General features: G+C 37.9%; 1 long non-coding RNA gene across 1 annotated transcript; it reads left to right on the top strand.

The window, feature by feature from the left end:
• Window positions 1-8,424: 8,424 nt before the first annotated feature.
• On the top strand, window positions 8,425-10,628 carry LOC133877281 (uncharacterized). Its single transcript, XR_009901724.1, has 3 exons — window positions 8,425-8,572; window positions 8,650-8,713; window positions 10,457-10,628. It is a non-coding gene; the product is annotated as an uncharacterized LOC133877281 (long non-coding RNA).
• The last annotated feature ends 1,537 nt before the right edge of the window (window positions 10,629-12,165 follow it).

Raw genomic sequence — 12,165 nt, 5'->3', positions numbered from 1 at the left:
GGTCAAAAAATTTTCAGACTCTGGAGCTTCTTCTTCTGACTCATCACTAAGAGTCACATTGTATGCCTTCCCCTTGCCCTTTTTGAGATTCGCACAATTTGCCCAGATATGCCCAAAGCCTGAGCATTCAAAACATCGAGGTCCTCTGGGATCTTTCTTCTCCTCTTCCTCTAGTTCAGCCTCTCTGAGAGGTTTCTTCATTTTATCAGAAAACTTCTTCTTGAACCGATCATCTTTCATCAATCTTCTGAAATTTTTGGCTAACATAGCCGCAGCTTTGTCTTCATTGTCAGAGTCATCTTCAAAGGAGGCTTCTACCTTCTTCTTGGAAGCCTTTAGGGCAATGGTCTTCAACTTCTTGACCGGGGGTAGAGACAACTCATATGTTTGAAGAGATCCAACTAGCTCTTCAATCTTTATCTCTTCAAGATCCTTGCTTTCCTTGATCGTCGTTACCTTGATCCTGAAACGCTCAGGCAAAGATCTTAGAATTTTTTGGATGAGTTTTACATCCGAGATAGATTTCCCAATACTCACCATGGAGTTTCTAAGGTCACTTATCTTGGAGTAAAACTCTCCAAAAGTCTCTTCTTCGAACATCTTAATTTCTTCAAATCTTGAAGTCAACATTTGAAGTTTGGCAGATTTAACTAATTTCGTGCCTTCATATGTTGTTTCCAAGATTTGCCATGCTTCTTTGGCTGATTCGCAGTTTGAAATTTTGGCGAATTCAGAGGGAGAAAGTGTCTGGCATAAAGCATGGAGGGCTTTATCATTGGAAAGTCAGGCGTTTTTCAGAGGGACTATTTCGGGAGTTGCATCCTCTGGTTTAGTCCAACCAGAGTCCACAATACTCCAACAGTCAATAGTTTTTAAAAGGAATCGCATCCGAGCTTTCCAACAGCCATAGTTCGTACCATCGAAGGTAGGAACAGAATTAAGAGCTTGAGACATATCAAAATATAGAAGTCAAATATAATAACACTCAAGAAATTAATCTTCTCAGAGTGTACCAAGCTCTGATACCAATTGAAAAACGAAATTGACTTTTAAAAATAAAGTGTGTGCATAGGTGTCAACAAAAATTAAAGCATAGCGGAAAGTAAATGACACACTGATTTTTGTTGACGAAGTGGAAACTCAGTTAAGAGAAAAACCACTCCGGGGCAGCCAAACCCAGGAATTCCACTATTCAGAAGACATAGCTAGATACAAGACAGTAACACTCACATGTTCCGATGTAGTGGTCGTATCTTGATCTTTGACGTGTAACTCAACACGAACGCTTCCCAACCAGGTTCTCCTACCTGAAGGGGTCTTCAATAGAACTCCTTACCTTAGAGCCGACCTCTAAGATAGACTTCGGTTTACAGCACAACACACTTGTAAAACGACTTCAGAGGGATTGATGACTTCTCTGATCTCTAATGGAATTCATATCGAATTCTTACAGTTCTTAGTGCCCAGGGGCCTCTATTTATAGGTTGAGGGCTCAAATGAGCGTCAAGCAAAATATATCTGGGCACCGTCCGGTCGGTGGACATGGGCTGTCCGGACGGACAACTGTGCGACAAGATTTTCCGAAAATTTCGCAAGGAAATCTTTCCGGTTAAAGGACATCGTCCGGATGGGATGGCACATCGTCAGGACGGTCGCACGTCCGCAGCAAGTAATTTCTTTATAAGGCTCTTGAGTGTCTGGACCATGGGGGATGAGCGTTTGGACGGCTATTCTTCAACAAGCAATTTCCATATCTGCAATGCGCATGTCCGAACCATGATCGGCAGTCGTCCGGACAGTTGAAGTCGAATTGGCAATTTCCTTCTTAGATGCACTTGCGTCTGGACTACAGCTGTTAGACGTCTGGATGGTCATATTTGAATTACGATTCTTGCCAAGAAGACGCGCGTCCAGACGGGATACCACATCGTCTGGACGGTTGACTAATCTTCCCTTTCTTGGAACTTGGAAAGAAATTAGAAGCTGATTGAGTACTGGGAGGCGTCTGGACATGCTGCTGAAACGTCCGGACGGATGCAAGCTGGCACAGAAACTTCTCGATACAGTATGGGGTCCCGACGGAATGAACACTTCATCCGGACAGATATGCTGGTTTGTCTGGCATCCAGACGGGATGACACGTCGTCCGGACGGATGGAACAGTGGACAAATGGGCGTCAGGACAGGATGGCTCGTTCGTCCGGCCGGCTGACAGGGAACTTGGATTCTTCAGACTTGCAGACTCTGAATAGTGGAATCCCTGTTTACAGCATCCTTACACTTAAGTGATTTTGTCCAAACACCATATGAGGCCAAAATACTAACAATAACCGTTTGCAGTCCCCGGCAACGTCACCAAAAATTGTTGTGGCCTTTTGTTTACCAAAATATATCAATAATAAATAACCACTTGCAATAGAACGAATCTTATAGGATAGGGCTATATTGAGGGTGTCGAACCTCAAGGAATACATAGGTGTTGTTATCAAGCTTTTTGAGATTAAATAAAACTTAATTTAAAAGATGTTTGACTTTTTGTTTTCTAATTATAAATACTTAAAAGTAAAAGAGATAAATGTAAATAGAGTAGGGATGAGACAAAGAATAGGGGATTGATTTCACCATTCACCGCAAAACAATGGTCAAATTATAAATTAACAAGAAAATATCATACTATGCATGATATAAGGCTCGTGTCACTCGAGTAGTCAAGAAATTACCTCTAAAGTATAAGTATAATCCATTTTCAGTTGGAATGGACTGTCCACCTAATCACTAAGATGCGGTATGACCCGTCTTCCCTAGCTATGGATTAGCTATGTCTTTAATAGGATATACACAATCAATGGAAAAGTATAACCCATCTTTGGTTGGTACGAACTGTCTATTTAAATTACACTAAACTAGGGTGTAGTACAATCTGTCTTCCCTAGGCATGGTCTATCTAAGCCTCTTGATCATATGTCAATCAAAGCCATTGTATAACAATCATTCACATAATCACAGAAAATATGAAGGATTGAGTTCAATCAATATAAAAGATTTTCTAAGACAAGATAAGAAATTCATAATGATTGAATATAAACATTAAGATCAATTCTCACAGTTATACAACCATCATGCATGTAGAAAATACCAAATTAAAATACAATTAAACCATTGTTACTTGGAAAGGGCTACATCAACACCCTATTAGGAATTTAGCCGCTCATCATGGTGCTAGGATGGCCTCCTGCCATGTTCTTCTCCACTTCAACTTGTCAAGCCTCCAAGAAGAATTTATTGTCTAAAACTAAGCACAAGCACAAGCACCCCTTCTCCTGAAGCTTAGGGGTCTATTTATAGAGACTAGGAGAGGCCCAGAATCTCTTGGAATTCCAAAAAAAATTCGTCTCTTGAGTCTTCTTGTCCAAGTATGAGATTGAAACTTCAATCCAAGTAAGAAAAGGATTCCAAATTCATCTAGAATTGAGGGGAAATATTTTCATAGTAAACCTTCAAATTAGGGAAAAGTTGTTTCTGACATATTTGTTTCAATTTTTACTAGCTTTCCAACACCACCAATTTCATTGCAATCTGATATCTGAGCCACACGTTATGACCAAAACACTGAGACATGTGCAGAATCCAAATTTGAATCCAATCTGATTTTGACTTTGATTGAAGAAATTCCGATTTAATCCTTCACTTGATTTGATGAAACTTAACCACATCATATAGGTCTTCTATTATGATTGGTTAAGCTTAAGCATATCTTCTAGGTCTTCTCAAAGTGTGCTTTAAGCCCAAAATTAATGGAATTAATTGCATCTTTATTTAAAACCTAAAAACAATAAAACAACATAAAATCAAACAAATGACAATGTTATGGAATTAACATATATAAGTTAAGGGGCTTGAATGTGCAATATTCGACGCTTATCACATCATCCGTCCGGACGACGAGAACTTTCCGTCCGGACCTTCCTCTGTGTCGATAAGCTTCGAATTGCTACAGCTTGCATTCGTTCGGACGTTTTAGCAGCACGATTGGACGCCACTTAGTGTTCGATCAACTATGGAATTTCTTTCCAAAACACAGATATGGGAAGACAGCTGCTACTGTCCGAACGATGTGGATTCCTGTCTGGACGCGCTCATCCGTAAGGCAAGTAACGCAATCAAAATTCAGACGTTCGGACGACAGTGTTCATGGTTCGGACGCGCCAGCTTCATTTATGAAAATTACGTGCATCAAATTCACCGTCCGAACGACAAATGTCACGGGATGCGCCAAACCTTGATATGGAAATTGCGTGCAGCTAAAGTGCGACCGTCCGGACGACAGGGCAACACCGTCCGGATGTGGCTCATTTCAGGAAAGAATTTTTGCCAAATTTGGAAAGTCGATCACACAGTTTTCAGTCCCAACGCCTTATGTCTACAGTTCGGACGACGCTTAGGTATTTCAAGCCAGACGCTCATTTGAACCTACATCCTATAAATAGAGGTGGTCCCTAGGCTTGAGAATTGTAAGAATTCAGTATGGAATTCCGTAGTGCTTAGAGAGTTGTATTTTAGAGTTATTGTGCTGAGTTAGTCACTCTCAAGCCGTTGCCAAGTGCTGTTGCTATGCTAAAACTGAAGTCTATCTTAGGGGTTAGCCCTAAGGTAAAGGATTTCATTGAAGACCCCTTCAAGTAGGAGACTTGGTTGGAAGGCGTTCGTGTTGGGTTACACGTTAGAGTTCAAGGTACAACCACTGCATAAGGGTATGTGAGTGCTACTGCTTTGTAATTAGCTTTGTCTTCTGAATAGTGGATATCCTGGGTTTGGTTGCCCAGGAGTGGTTTTTCTCTTAATTGAGTTTCCACTTCGTCAACAAAATATCTGTCTCTTTATTTTCCGTATTGTGATATTTTTTTGCACACTATTGCACACACTTGATAAATTAGAACTCCAATAATTTTCAATTTGTATCAGTGCAAGTACACTCTATTTAAAGGATTTAATTCCTGAGTGTGATCCTTTTCTCTTTGTGACTTCTATTTTTTTTTTATTACACATTTTATCATGGATTTCTCTCAGTTATCTAAAGAAAATTATGATATTGAGCTCTCTTAAGTTTTTGCCAAATTCGGTAAAATTATTTCTCCAAAAGAGCTCAAAAAGATGAAGCAAGAAAAATAGTCATTGATCATAGAATTGTCTGATTCACATGTGTTGATTGACTCTTTGAAATATGAGAATACCATGCTATTTGACATTATTGATACACTTGAGAATAAATTAAAGGAATCTGAAAATTTCTTGAAAAAATTCTCAAGTGATAATTTGAAAAGCATGCTATGTATTCATTCAGATATTTCTAACAAGCCTGGTTTAATTGTTGATTTAAGTACTTCTACTTCACATGCATCTGATTCTAAATTAGATTATGTTGATATTAAGCCTGTGATAGTAGATGCATGAAGACGGTCTTCTGTTGATATTAAGCCTGTGATACTGCACTAGCAACTCCAAAACCGGCCACTTTGGGCTTAAAAGAGGACTTTTGTTTTAAGAATTGTTTGGTAAGTTTTCTTTGTGTTCATGTGATGTCTGAGACATTATTTAATAATTTGAGTATAAAATTTGAGTAAATAATTAATTAAAATTATTTTAGTGTCATTAAAATGCAAAGGAATGTTTTTAAAGTCTAAGGAAAAATAGAAAATAGAAATAATAGAAAAGAAATTAGAAATGAAAAATCAAATATAAAAGAAATTAATGAATAAAATAAAATAAAGAAAAGAAAATAATTAAATAAGGGAAAAATACAATTTAGCCCCCCCAACTACCATCGATTCTCTGGATGGCACCCCAAACTACCAAAGCTTGGATTCCGGCCCCCCAAATTACCAACTGCTTGTTTTTTGACCCCTTCTGTCAGTTTGTGCCGTTTAAGTGGATGGAAAGTGAGTCACGTGCGCGGCACATGACTCTTTTAGCTCAAAAGCCCAAAAATGCCCTCTCTTTACATTTTGAAAATCCCATTTTGCCCTTCTCCTTACACTTTGAAATACCAATCTCCTCACCCGAAAATACCCCTCTCCTTAAAGTCTGTGGCCTCCCAGCCGATGAGGATGGACTTGTCAGAGAAACCTCTGGTTTCTTACCCAACTCTTTGTCTTGCTCCCTTCTTTCTGGCTCATGTCCTGGTGATCTGGCTGCGTTAGACCATGTTCCATGGCATTTGGTGCAGACCAATTGGATTCATGTATCGGTTTGAATTTCTATAGTTCTGGCTTTGACTGCCATTGTGTATATCCAAGACCACTTGGGATGGGAAGTGGGTTTTGGAGTGCCGACAATTCTAATGGTGTTTTCTTCTTTGATGTTCCTGTTGGGCTCTTCTCTCTAATCGTGGCTTACCGAAGGGAGTAAAAGCTTCTCAGTGACCGAGCAAGGTGAGGCTTCTATCCAAAATTTTATTTTCTCTTTTCTTGGCTACTAACCGGTTGCACAAAGAAGAGCAAGAAGAGTGTAAATGAGAGCTTTTGCTTGGTAGAAAAAGAGAGAGACATTAACGGTTTTCAAAGAGAGTAAGCCCTTCTCTTCTGCCACTACTAACAAAGCATTCAAAAGAATAAGCTAACAAAAAGGAAGTGAAACCTTTGAAGAAGAGATGCTTACCGAAGTTGTGTGAAAACAGGGGGTGTACTTCCTATTTTGTTTTCTCCTTCGAAGAGCCACTGACTAAATAGTTTTAGGGTCTGTTCTTAGAGTTTCCTTTTCTTTTTCTTTCCACAAGCCGAACACCCACAGAGGAGAGGCGAGGGAGGGTATTTCACGGACCCATTAGTGTTTTAGGTGAGGATTTTGCAAGTTATTAGGAAGGTTTTCCGCTGAGTTTCTGCCACCATTTTTTTCTAGCAAATAAGGTGCAACCCGTGAGAACAAAATGGAGGAGAAGGTGTTTTCCTCTTCACAAAACCGGAACAGAATTGAGAAAGATGGATGCTCTGTTTTTCGATCCAGTGCTGTTTGAGGAGAAGAGGATGGTTTTTCTGGATTTTTCCTTTGTTATGGTCGGTAGAGAAGCAAGAGAAGAGAGAGTGTTCTACGGATTTCACTGCACTAACTAGGAAGGAGAGGTTTCACAAGAGTTCAGCAAGCAAGAGGCTTTTGGTTTTTCTTCTTTTGCAATGATACTCGGCGCTTGTCCCTTCTTATAGAGAGCTCGAATGGTGCAGATCGTCTGAGGCAAAATCGATCAATGGACAGGGTAAAGGCAAGTGTTTGGCATTCAGGGCAAGCGAGGATTTGGGTCGAGAAAGCAAAGTAGGAGATAAAAGAGATTGACTGTCCATGCATATATGCTGATCATGACAGTTTATAGTCATTCTTGGTAGTCTTGGGGCTGGCAATGGCATAATTCTTTGAATGGAAGTCCAGGAACAGAGCCAAAAGAGAATAGTAGAATACCACGTTGAAGCACCAACCCCAGACTCTGGAGCACCCTATTCCGGTGAAATGGGAAAAGCAGCATCATACCCAGCGCCACAAAGCTAAACATGAACTGCAATATTGATAGTTACTAGTTAGAGGTATAATACGTACCGGAATCCCTTAAAAGTTAAAAGGAGGTATTTTAGAGGTATAATGTTGTGACAACCGGGAGACGATCATCGTGTCGGCGACTCAAACTCATCAAAGAGAATACCGAGGCACTGTGTTTCCTCCACTCAAAAGGACTCGCTCATGGAAACTCAAAGACGACCAACGTCTTCCTCGACGTTAATTATTAAGCTGTATTGGGTGATTACGGTTTCCTTTTCTTTCTGGGTAAGGGTAAATCGGCCTTTGCTGGCAAGCAAGGGGACATGTTTTGGTTATGAATGCTTTTGTTGGAAGCCATCGTCGGAAAAAAGAAGTTGGACGATCGGAGGCGAGGGAGAGACGATGGGTCTATTGGGGTTTGCATGGAGCACGCATGAGAGGGGAGATAATGGCATTTTTGGGCTTTTGGCTTAAAAGAGTCATATGCCACGCACGCGACACCCTTTCCATCCACTTAGACGGAACAAATTGACGGAGGGGGCAAAAAACAAGTAGTTGGTAATTTGAGAGGCCAAAATCCAAGCTTTGGTAGTTTGGGGTGCCATCTGGAGAATCGATGGTAGTTGGGGGGGCTAAATTGTATTTTTCCCATTAAATAATTTAAAATAGAAAAAAGTAAAAATAAAAGAAAAAGAAAAGTCAAAAAGTCAAAAGGTTAAAAAAAAAGAAAAAAAAGATGTGGCCTGATGGCCATTTTACATGGCCATTCGGCCATTTTAGGAAATAAGGGCCACACGGCCCTTCAGCAAAAAAATAAATAAATAAATAAAGGAAGACATCGCCTTCCACAAAAAAAGGGCTCACGTCACGCCTCTTTTCATTCTGTCTGGAAGAAAAGAAAAAAGAAACAAGGGGAGAGTTTCTCCAAAAGTTCATTCGGTTTTTTTATAGAGAAATTATGATCTACAAAGATCTAATGGTCCGATCTTCAATCCGTTTTCAGAAACATGATCCTTACACTCAGATCTACATTTTCACCAATCATTTTACGGTAAAACACTAAACTCATGTTCTTGAGATTTTGGGTTAAGATCTTGAAATGTGAGTTTAATCTAGTGTTTTCTTTAGGCATGGGTTACTTGGAACTTGCTTGAGACTACTCAAACCATGGGTTTTGGTTTGGTGAATTTTGGTGAGTTTTCCTCAAACCCTAACTTTTGGGTAATTAATTTTAGTTCTATATTTATGTGATTAACCCTTAGAAAAATGCTTATGAGTTAATAATATTATGATTGAGGTAGTGTTTTGGTGATTTGTGTTTAAAGTTTAGAAACCCTAATTTGATGGGTTAAATTAATTTGGGGTTTTAAAGTGTTTAAAACCGAGATTGTTAATTTGTGGATTAATTGTAGTTATAGTGATTATTAATCAAAATTAGTTATGGGTTTTGTAAAAATAAGTATTTATGGGTTTGGTTCTAATGTTAATAAAAATAAATAATTATGGGTATTTAGTTTAAATAGTATTTGTGTGGTTAACCCTAAAATTTTCTTATGGGTTAATGTTATTTTAAATACGGTAATGTTTTATGTAAAAGTTTAATGAATATAATTTGAGGGTTAATATTATTGAGAAAATGTTAGTGAGAAATAATTTAGAAATTAGTGAATATAATTTTAGGGCTAATATTATTATAAGTGTTATTGAAAATAATTTATGGGTAAGTGAAATTAATTGCGGGATAGTAATTAATATTATGAGTAAATAGTTAAATAGTGATTTTAATATCTAACCCTTAGTAAATACTTTGGGTTAGTATTGTTTGAGTTTTAGTTAGTGTCTAGGATTTATGGGTAGACGTTTCGAACCCTTAAAAAATATTATGAGTTTTCCAATGGTTTAGCCTTGAGCGATTCCAGTGCTAATTAGGGTGTTAATTATTTAAAGTGCTAAAAAGTGCAATGTATTATTCCACAGTGATACATTGCAAGGTGGTGTCTAGGAGACCTAGTGCTTAATATCCGCGCATCCAAGGAGTGTATTCTACTCACTTAGAAGTATTATTTTCATAAATGATGAATTGCAAAATATATATTGTTTTACAAACCTGAACCAACTGTATGTTGATTATGATCTGTTTTGGATGATTTGAGTACTTTTGAGTATATTGAAATTATGATGATGTTTTGAAGTATGAATATAATATGTGGAGTTTGAATAAATGATGTGACTGTAGGTTATGGTTGGGAGTTTTGAAAACTGTGATTGCAATGGAATATTAATGTGATTTTAGAGTGAGTATAAAGTGAGAGATTTAAGTTATGCAAATTGTTTAAGAAATGACATGTTGAACTGTTTATATTTTATAAAGAAAGCATGTGTTAAAAGCATGATTCATGAAATGAAATGTGTTGATTTAAGGCATGAGGCATATAAGCATATGAATGCTAAACGTGCATCAAAGTGAGGTTTACAACCCAAGGGAAATTATACATGGGTTAGATTCCCTTGAGGTATTCATGAGGTACTTACTTGGGTTAGATTCCCTTGAGGTCCTTGACCATGGGTTATACATGGTTGCATGATTTAAATGTCATTGTTTTCGAAGTTTCACTGAATCAAAAGTAATATAGTAGGTGAGGATGTATGTAGTTGTTTCCAACAATGAAACTTCTACGTATAAGCTGAGCTGCGTAGTATGCTTTAAATGTTTTCTATTAGTAGGTGTTTGCTATATCAGCTATGGGGGTTTTCAAACAAAAGTTTATAAAATTAGTGGTTGTTATAGTGTACGCATGACTAAAAAGGAAAAGTTGGTTATTTGCGAAAACTCAGTAAATAGTATACCTCTGGGGTCTTAGTGTATTTATTTATGCTAAGACGGTGGGCTCAGAATTCCACATGTATGGATGTGGCAACCCCCACAACCGTACAGACATTGATGCTTTGGTTGCAGGTTCTGCGGATATAGATATTGACTTGTCCACCTAGCGCATGGGATGCTATGATTGGAGCACATCGTGACAATCATAAGTTATAGACTCATGGGTAGTCTGCATTTTGGGTATTTTATTTATGGCTCGTGTCCTACGTGGCATATTTATTTGTTTAGCCTGTATTTTAGTATGTAGTTAATGTAGTATGTTTTATAAGCTTTAATTAGTTAGACATGTAAATGGCTCTTGTTGTTGATAACAGTTATGTATTAGATGTATTTCTGCTTTTGATATGTGTTTCATTGCACATTGATATTTATACTCCACTGTATTAGATGTAACTCTGAATATCAAGTACATGTTATGGAACGTGTAAGTTATGTTGGCTAAGCGACAAGTAGTCGTGCCACTGTGAAGATCCGTTTGTATGTTTTCAAAAAAATATATATATAAATAATAATAATAATAATAAAAAAAAAGAAACGGGTCATCATAGTTCAAGTGTTCCATAAATGATTTCTAAGATATATTTGATGTTAATATGATGTCTAAAATATAGAACGCAAAAGAAATAAGGTAGAAAAGAAAAGAATTCTAGGAAATGACCTAAAAGAACACATATACCTCTCTTTGATCTTATTTGATGTTATTGTAAATTTTATGGAATTGTGGATATATATCTATAATTTCTTGTTATATTTTAGCCTTGTGATGGTCTTGGATCATCATAGGTAATTATTATTATTTGTGTATTTATTATATAGCACTCCATATTAATTGTTAAGTTTCATGTTTGAGCATTATGTCACCAAGTTTCAGTGCTCAACCATGAATCAAAGTAATGATTTTAATTGATTTAATGACTTTTGTAAAATAGTGAATAATTCTTGTTAATATTAAAAATTATTGGACTTCTAATTAACTGTGTGTGTGAACAGTGTGCAACAAAATATTAAATGCGGAATTTAAAGGAGACAAGTATTTTGTTGACGAAGTGAAAACTCAATTAAGAGAAAAACCACTCTGGGGCAGCCAAACCCAGGATATCCACTATTCAGAAGACAAAGCTAGTTACAAAGCAGTAGCACTCACATACCCCTGATGCAGTGGTCGTACCTTGAACTCTGACGTGTAACACAACACGAACGCCTCCCAACCAAGTCTCCTACCTGAAGGAGTCTTCAATGGAATCCTTTACCTTAGGGCCAACCCCTAAGATAGACTTCACAGCTGATCAAATCACACACTGGCAAAAGCTAGAGAGCTGGCAGATCTTTAATATCTCCCTAAACACCCTCTCTAAGCTATAAGGAATTCACTACCGAATTATGTCCATAATGCATGCCTATAGCCTCTTATTTATAGGCTTTACAAGCCCTAATTCTAGTCAGAATTGGATTCTCTGGCGTGCGCGTCCGGACGGCAGACTTGGGTGTCTGGACGGTCAACTGTTTCCATGTCTGAAAAGCAATTCTGAAAACTTCATGAATTTTGGTGGGCCGTCCGGACGCTTGATAATTCCATCCGGACGGTGGGTCGTCTTGATGTTTCTATTGGCCGTCTAGACCATCAATTTCCATCATTTTTTGTTAGCTTTCCAATGACGCTGATTTCGTCTCAATCCGATATTTGAGTAGAAAGTTATGGTCACAATACCGGAGGGTGTCTGGAAGGTTTTACCCTAGCATCCGGACGGTTGCACTTCCGT

This window comes from Alnus glutinosa, chromosome 9 (genome assembly GCF_958979055.1).
Source record: "Alnus glutinosa chromosome 9, dhAlnGlut1.1, whole genome shotgun sequence".
NCBI classification, from domain to species: Eukaryota; Viridiplantae; Streptophyta; class Magnoliopsida; order Fagales; family Betulaceae; genus Alnus; species Alnus glutinosa.
This window is presented reverse-complemented; position numbering and strand designations above follow the sequence as displayed.